Here is an 8751-nt window from a genome sequence, read left to right as displayed (position 1 = left end):
GGGAGACTGACAGGTGGATTGACGTGCATTTTGGTGGGGAAAACTGTGGTAAACAACGCAGGACTGAACCATTAAGGAAGCCAAATGGGGTACATAGAATGAACCATTACAAACTTTCAACAAGAAATATTAAAACATACTACAGAAGAACAAACTGTAAAGTAACAGACTAACACAGGGCCAGGTTATGGAATTAGGGTGAACCACAGGGACAAGAAGAGGCCCTGGAGGCAGAAGGGAGGCAGAGAGATGTGGGTCAGCCCAGAGTTTCTCAGTGGCAGGGACCGGGAGGAAAGCTGAGCAGATGTCTGCTCGGCTGCAGCTGTGGGCACAGCCCCAGGCTCTTGGGCAGGCGCCTCCGCACCTTTAGGGGAATCTCAGCAGAAGGCACATCCTGGGACAAGGCCTCATAGTTCTGATGTGGCTTCCAGCCCTGCTCTGAGTTCTGACCCATGGCTCTGCACAGCTGTGGTGCCTCTCACCATGGCTTGGCCTTAGGACACGGCCCCCACACACAGGGAGCGGCTTGGGAAGGGGAGAGTACCCTGGGAGGATAAATCTGCGGATGCACCAGGGCTGACACAGTGTGCCTGTGGAGTGCATTGCCCTGGCAAGTGAAAGAGCCACAGCAGTGGTGGGGAAGCCACGCTGTTGTACAGCAGTGATATGAGGGAACGGGCAGGACAGGTGTGGGCACTCGGACATGGGGAGGGCCCTGGCTGGACCTCAGTGGAACTGGGCAGAAGCAGGGCCCTCCAACTAACCAGGTATTAAGGGCTGCCCATGACATCCTTGGTTGGACACTGCAGCTGCTTTTACCTCATCCTGTGATAAGTCTGACAGGAACATCTGTCTCATGAAGAGAAAATGCTAGTGTTTATTATTACTGGCAGTTATTTTCTTAGACGAGATCTGCTCTACTAATTTTTCTCTTATGATTTGGGAGCTCTTTTGCTGCTTGGGTTTACTGCAGCACTGGAATAGAAATTGTCAGACTTTGTGAAATACAAGGTAAAACAACACCAGTGCTATTCTAATAGGTGAAAAAGTGTTAAACACATCTTCCCTTTATCTCTTTGCAGAGTCCTGTTTGCTAGAGCTTAAATCTCCTCTAAATAGCAGCCTAAAACCCTCTATTTTGGTTCCTACTACATTCCCACTGGGGCAATGCCATGTTTCTTGATATTATTCTTCATCGTGCTACCTCTTAATAGCAATGAGAATACTACTGAGAATGACTTTACAGGAGAAGAAACACTGATTTACTTGGCTGTAAAATCATTCCTGGAAGACTGCCTGCTTGTGCTGTTAAGTGTTTCAGTCTGTGAAAACAAGGTTAGGCAAGTAAGAGGTCTTAATAGGCCCCTTTTAGCTCCATCATCTGCTATTGTCTTTCTGGACTAAATAAACAGGTGACATTGAATGGTCAGGATTCATCATGATTGAGGGATCAGGAAAATATTCAGAAAATATTCAAGGGCAAAATATTTTTTTATTCTCATAATACACATCAGATACAAAATTCTTAATCAACTTTTTTTCGTTATCCTTCATGTGCATGTAAACTGCTACTTCTAGAAGTGAAAAACACTCTGGCTTTTTTAGACTAATATTTGTTTCTCCTGGTTCATCTAGTCTTTTTGAATGACTTTGTAGTTTTGTTCTCTGAGGAAACTAATTGAACTAAATTAGGTACCAGATTTTCTGAATATTGAAAATCCTGATTTTGGTATCATTCTTCACATTTCCATGTTTTAATTTGAGAGGTGTATATTTTTGCTCCTCTTTCATGTTGTAGAGCCAAAAATAGATCTCCTGATGTTCTTTCTTGATTGAAAGCAAATGGTTAGATAAGAAATATTTTACTCTAAACTTTATTTGAGAAATACATATTTTTCACACTTAATATTTGTAAGGATGACAGTAAACAGGGTGTACTCACATAGCCTGAGAATGACTGTCAGATGTTGTTGATGGCAGTTATTGTATCAGCAAGGGGAAAATTGCTCTTAGAAAGAAAACAATTTTTGACAATATAATCTCTTTGTCAAAACCAAAAAAATCCTAAATATAAATAACTTTCAAAATAACTTTCAATTCTATGGGGGAAAATAAATTACTATGAAAGGTGAATTTAAGGTATTTTATGCAGTCTTTAATCCTTTTAAACATTTTTAGTAAAATGATAGAAGCACGGAGTCTGCTCTCTGACACTAATTCTAAATCAGACTAAGTACCTCCAGCCTGTAGAAGATTCAACTTTTAGCTCACCTCTCCTGCTTATAATGATTCTGTTTCTATTTTTTCAGTGCTTCAATCTTTAAGGCTTTTCTACACACTTTTTATAATCTAAATCTGAACTGATCTTATGTTACAGATAGTGTTATGTTGGTGCAAGTTCCCAGAATCTAAATTATGTTACTCAGAACTAGGAGGCTATCCCAGCATGACAGTTGTTTGCATCAAATTAGTTATAAGTCGTTTACTTAATTCCTTCTCCTCTCTCAATTTTTTTGGATTTGGGTGTAGGTGTTTCTTTTCTTTCTAGAGCACAAAATTGACTTTTTGCTCGTTAGTCCATATAGGACCTAATTTTCTATTCTATGCCATATCCACATACACAACGACTGTTTCCCTCAAAAAAAAAAAAAAAAAAAAAAAAAGCTTGACTATTATGTCATTTGTCCTGACTGGATTTTCAGCTGTTAAGGAGCTTTGTCTGTCCCTTTCTGTGACCTTCAAGTGCCTGAGAGAGGTTTTTTCTTTTGAAAAAAAGAAAAAAGCTACAATCTAGTTACCACAAAAAGTACCAGTCTATATGCTTCTGTCCCTTTCCCTGTCCAGGTGTAACATCTATCAACATCTATCAGACTGCCATCAAAAAGGCAAACTTACAGAAAGTTAAACTATTTTTTCCTAAATAACAGTGCTGAGCTCTTTAGACTCATGGGCTCTGTCAAAGGAATAACAGTGGACAGGGCAGAAAAGCATAAAGCGATGGAAGATACTGTATCTGTTCCATGTTAGCTGCTAGTTTTTCTTGCCTAAGGTGTGGAATACAATGAATGTCCATTCTCATTATTTCAATACTAGAGGGATTAAAAAGAAGACTAAAGGATAATGATAAGAGAATTAGCCTTAATTAGGTAAAATTTAAATGAGTTGCCTTCATTCCCATAGATTCACATGCTTTGATGGTATTCTTCAATGAACTTATTTGCGTGGCATGTCATGACATAGCAGAAGACTGCCAACTCAATTTACCAGTGACAAACCTGAGAGGGGCCTGGCTATGGTCATACACAGAGTCCAACAGCAATGTCTGCCCCAAAAGTCCACTAACAGCACAGCCCACATCTTTTCTCTCAAGAGATTTTAGCATTGTGTGACACAGACTTAGAAACAAAGTTTGGAAACTGTGACATCTGCTTTCTTATATTTTATATGTAAATACACAGAATAAAGATTTTGGAGACACAAAAGATTTTTTAGGGGAAGGAGTATTTTTGTAAAAAAAATAACTGCCACTTAATGAGTTATTTTATTTTGAAACAGGGATAAGCTTTTTGAGCCTTTGGGGCTGTATAGCAACTATATTCTGTTGATATTTTTAGCAATGTAACCCACCATCCTCTTCATTTTTTTCTATCTTTTAAATAAACTATCTTTTCTATCTTTGAGAGGTACTCATCTATGATTTAAGCTCAAAGCTATGCTGATACACTGATATTTTTGATACTGAGATAAAAACTGAATGAGGCCTAACTGTGAAACTATCAAAAGAAATTGAGTAAGACTAGAAAAGAACCATGGAATGGTGGGAAGAGAAAAACCGTGCAGGGGAATATGGAGCTAAAAGGTATGCATGCCTCCAAATATCGGAAAAAGTTAGTCTTGCTCAACTTCCGCCCCTCTACTACAACTCTGAAGTTCCTCAGAGTTCTGAAGTTCCTCAGAGTACAACTCTGAGTTCTTCCTCTTTCTTTTAACGTACACAGAATGTGTTTTTTATTCTTTAAGAAAATGATCATAAATTATTCCATACAAATTGTGCTTAAAAATTTAGAATATTAAGAATATATTTAGGAAATATATTTAGGCAATATTTTTATGTTTTGTTGTTGGAATTTCTGGGGTTTTTTGAGCACAAGTTGATGAAAACTAGTACTATTAATAGAAAGGGAAAGTGAATGTGAAAATGGTCTTTAAGTGGACAGAACAGGTTCATAATTCTCAAGTGATGAAAGTCCATATAATTGGACCAAACAAATGTAATACAGGTAACTAAAATACATAGTATAGAGTAACAAAGGGAAGTGATAAAAGAATGGAAGAATCTTATGTATTCATAACATTTTGCGAAGAAGGAACAATGCATAGTGCACCAGTTTTCAGGACATATTTTATGAGTTCATATTGCTTAATCAGCATTCTTATGATGTGATGATTAGTTAAGCAACTGAAGTAAAAAAAAAAAAACAGATGCTTTTGTAGACATAAAGGAAATACTAACTGATGTATAGTATCAGCCTAATAAATCTCTGCCATAAACACAGCAATGTTAAAATGTAACAAAATATGTATCCAAGCTAGTAATTTGAACCATGTCATTAAGCCTTCAGCACTGATGGCATTATTATTTGTGTGTTTCTATTCACTCTGCTTCCAGTCTGACTGTGGAAAATAAAGCAGATATTGAAATCCTTCTGACAAAAATGATTGACTGAGTACATTGTCATATACAACCATGTTTCACCACATTTGAAATCCCTGCAAGATCATATTAAATAAATGCTCCAAACATATGTTCCCCTTGTATTTTTGTACTACTTAACATTTGCTTATAACAAAAGTTTTCTACCTGCCTATTTTCAATTGTCTTCATGTTGCATATGCAGTGAATTAAAAACAAAACTGCTGAAACTGTTACTGTATTTTGACAAAAAATAGAATAGTTTCAAGGAAGAGGGTTTTTAGGGTGAAACATTCTTGATAATTGGTGGTCAATTATTACTATTTACTTTTATCCTCTCCTAAATAATTTAGGAATATTGTGATTTCTGAATGACATGACTGAGATATATAAAACAAGGAAGGTGGTTATCAATTCCAGACTGCCAAGTGATTGGATAAAACACAAACTCATGAGTGCTGTGTATAAAATATCACAGTATCACAGAGTGTTAAAGGTTGGATCTGGGTCCACCTCCCTGCTCAAACAGAGCTACTGAAAGCAGATTACCCAACACCATGGCCAGACGGCTTTTCAGTATTTCTGAGATGAATATTCCACAGTCATTTCTAGGCAAACTGCTTCGGTATTTAGTTACAGTAAAAAAAACTGTTTTCTGATATCCATACAGCTCTTTCTGTGTTTCCTTTTTCTCATTGCTTTTTGTCCTGTCATTGGACACCAAAGAAAACACCTGAGTTGCATCTTTGCCTCTTCCCTTCAGTTGTTTATGTATTGATGAGTTTTCCTTTCAGCCTTCTCTCCAGACTGAGCAGTTTTACCTCTCCCAGCCTTACTCCAAAGCAAAGATCACAGAATCATAGACTCATTGAATGGTTATGACTGGAAGGCATGGTAAAGATCTACATTCAGATCCCCTGCCTGGGGTCTCCTTCTACTAGACCAGTTATCCAGCCTTGCCTTGGACTCTTTCACAGATGGGGAGTCCACAACCTCTTTGGACAACATATTCCTTCTTCATATCTGACCTAAATGTACATTCCTTCAACATAAGGCCATTAGCGATTGGCCTATTTCTACATGCCATTGTTGAAAGTCCATTTCCAGCCCTCTTGAAAGCCTCCTTGATCTACTACAAGGTGCTACAAATTCTCCCCAAAGTGTTTTTTTCTTTGGAATGAGATACCCCAATTCTCCTAGCTACCCCAATTCTCTCCCCAGTTCTCTTCGTGGAAGAGATTGTCCAGTCCTGTGGTCAACTCAGTGTCTCTCTTCAGGACTTGTTCCAACAGGTCCCATATCTTTCTTTTCTGGTTGCCCCAGCCTCAGATGCAGCACTCCAAATGGGGTCTCACAAGAACAGAGTAGAGGGAGACAATCACCTCCACTGATCTGCTGGGAACACCACTTTTGATGTTGCCCAGGTTGAAGTTGGCTTTGTGAGCTGCAAGTGCACATTATTGGATTGTGTTTTCCTTCTTATCAACCAACGCCCCTAAATTCTTCTCTTCACAACCTATTCTCCACCCAACCTGTACTTATGCTTGGGTTTCCCCAGTCAGGATGCAGGACCTTGCATTTGGCTCACCTCTTAAGCTTGACTGCTAGTGATAAAAAGCTAAATGTTTGCATTGAATGGATATCCATAAGGTAGAGGTTGTCACAGGTTTGTGAAAAGATAACTTTGTATTGAAAAGACTACAGTTCTGTTTCCAAATGCCTAAGGTAATTTACCAAATGACATACTGTTACTGCAAGTACTGCAGGTTTTGGTGATATGTTTGGAGTATTTAAAGAGCTAATAACATAAGTTCAGTTATGAAACAATATTTTTGCACAAAACACTACATTGAGAAAGGGTTGATCTAGCACAGTGACAAAGAAAGTGTTTATGACTAAGACAATGTGTTTGAAACACAATTGTTTCATAACCACTTCAATCAAGTACAGATCATTTCAATATAATTAATCATGTATAAATATGATTTATATTGTTTCACATCACAGTTACTATATAAATTCCACTTTCTTTTGCTACTTTTCAATGATTACTGTTTGCAGAATTTATTTATCATCAGTGTATTTAATTTTTTTGTTTCTTGAACACTTCAGAATTTATTGGTGTTACTGTAGAAAAGCAAATAAAACATGTTTGATTTTCTGTTTCAGGGAAATCTTGAAGAGTCTTACACTTTTAATCCTCCAGTCGTTAACTGTGCTATGAGGACATTCTGGTGAGGTGGTAAGTTGGTGTAGATCTATTACTTTGATCAGCTGAATTGTCATTTCAGATTTAACTTCTATAACAACATCCTTAAATGTTTATCTGACAAACTTCACTTCTAGGCTCTCTTGGCGAATTTCCAAAACTGTAAATATGTGATTGATATGTAAGAAGTCTGAGTCACAGAGGAATCAGATTATTTCCGTATTTACAGATAAACTGTATATCATATAAACAGAGCAGTTGATTCCTACATGCTCAATTCCTATTTTCCAGAAATTATAGGTTCCTACACATCTGGAAAATCTGTAATTTTTGTTTGTTAATTTACAAAATCTGGAAAATTTTTGTAATTAGTTTGGTAGAGCACAAGTAACTCAGGAATGCTAGATATTGTCCAATTTCCAAATTTCAGTAATCTAAGTATCAACTACTTGTCAAACTCCTCCCAGAATATTCCATATCCACACCCATATGAGTATGAGAAAACTCTAAAGGCTTTTTCTGACTGCAAAGAAGGCTTGTAGATTTAAGAGGTCACTGCAACCTGTCAATATTCCTGTTCTAGTAAATTACATCATAGCTTCTATTGAGCTTACAGATTCTGTTGATAGTAACACTCTATTAACTCTATAGCTCTGTTGGAGCTTGAGTGCTGGAAAAAGAATCTTCATCTTTCAATGAAACACCATGTGTGTTTTGCTAAGCTAGTTACAATGTACAAGAATAGTTTTACAACTCTGGTTATATATAATTGGTATATGAAAATTATGATGCACTGATGCAGCATAGATTTTAATTCTCTGCTCTCTTGTTGTTGATATATGGAGAATTTACAAAATAAACAAGAAAAATTATTTCTGATTTTAATATATGAAGTTCACCCATAGTCTATTACTTTTAAACCAGCAAATATTTGTTCTTATCAGTCCTCTGAGTGCTTTTTTCTTTGTGATACCATTGAAGTATAATGTCACCAACTACACTATTATCTAAAAGAAGTGATGTCACACAAACAGTGTCTATTTATTGGAGTGAATGCCAACAATGAAATTCCAGTTTGATACTAAGTTTCCTTTTCAAGGATTTATTTTTCTTGCCTTTGGAAATGTGCTACAGATTACAGTGTGATCTAAAATATGCTGTTTGGTCATCCTTTTATCTCATTTTATTAGCTAAAATACAAATTACTTTTATTGTTAGTAATAAAATTATCCCCTTGTGTTGGTGTGTCCTACAGTAAAAATACAAATAGTTCAGATGTAACAATGTATTTTACCCAAATTAATAAACACATTCTTAGAACAAATTCACATTCTTAAAGTAAAATCTAATAAATACAAATCTAATTTATTTCTGCAGTCTCTTGCGCCAGTATGTAGTGTTTTTTAAAATAAATGTGAACTATTTATTAATATTTATATTTCACAGTTAAGGAATTGATTGTCTGTGGCTAGATTCCCACTTCTTCAAGACTGTAAATCTGGAATAAATAAAATTTCCTAAAATCATGTCACTTTATCAAATGTAAGACATTTCCTTGAAGGAATTAATAGCAATGGAAAAACAGTGGGAAATTTAAAATGGAGAAAAAAACCTGCCAAATTTACAGCAAAGTGTCAATGGTTTAGAATTTGTGTTAGTTTAAGAATTCTGTATTTGTGGCATAAGTATAAAATATATACAATTTTTTAGCTTCCATTCACTTTCATTTCAGATGTTATGGAAAAAAATAAATCAAAATTGTGCAAACTATCTCTTACAGGAAGTACTTTAGAAAAACTTCCTAAGCATTGAAAAGCCTGCTGAAAATTGAATAGAGGCTGCTTCTTCT

The 8751-nt window shown here is 36.2% G+C and overlaps 1 protein-coding gene across 29 annotated transcripts in view; it reads left to right on the top strand.

Moving 5' to 3' along the window:
* The window catches only part of PTPRD (protein tyrosine phosphatase receptor type D), a 1149749-nt gene that overhangs the window by 233105 nt on the left and 907893 nt on the right, over positions 1–8751 (top strand). For 27 of the 29 annotated variants that reach the window (XM_072921655.1, XM_072921648.1, XM_072921647.1 and 24 more), the window contains exon 3: positions 6863–6935. The gene's annotated coding sequence lies outside the window, so the exon portion shown is untranslated. Of the gene's footprint in view, positions 1–6856; positions 6936–8751 lie in introns of those variants that run through there. The other 2 variants (XM_041711029.2, XM_041711028.2) reach the window with 1 other exon arrangement.

This window comes from Taeniopygia guttata, chromosome Z (genome assembly GCF_048771995.1).
Source record: "Taeniopygia guttata chromosome Z, bTaeGut7.mat, whole genome shotgun sequence".
Taxonomy (NCBI): Eukaryota; Metazoa; Chordata; class Aves; order Passeriformes; family Estrildidae; genus Taeniopygia; species Taeniopygia guttata.
The sequence above is the reverse complement of the archived record's forward strand: the minus strand, read 5'-3'. Positions and strand labels throughout refer to the sequence as shown.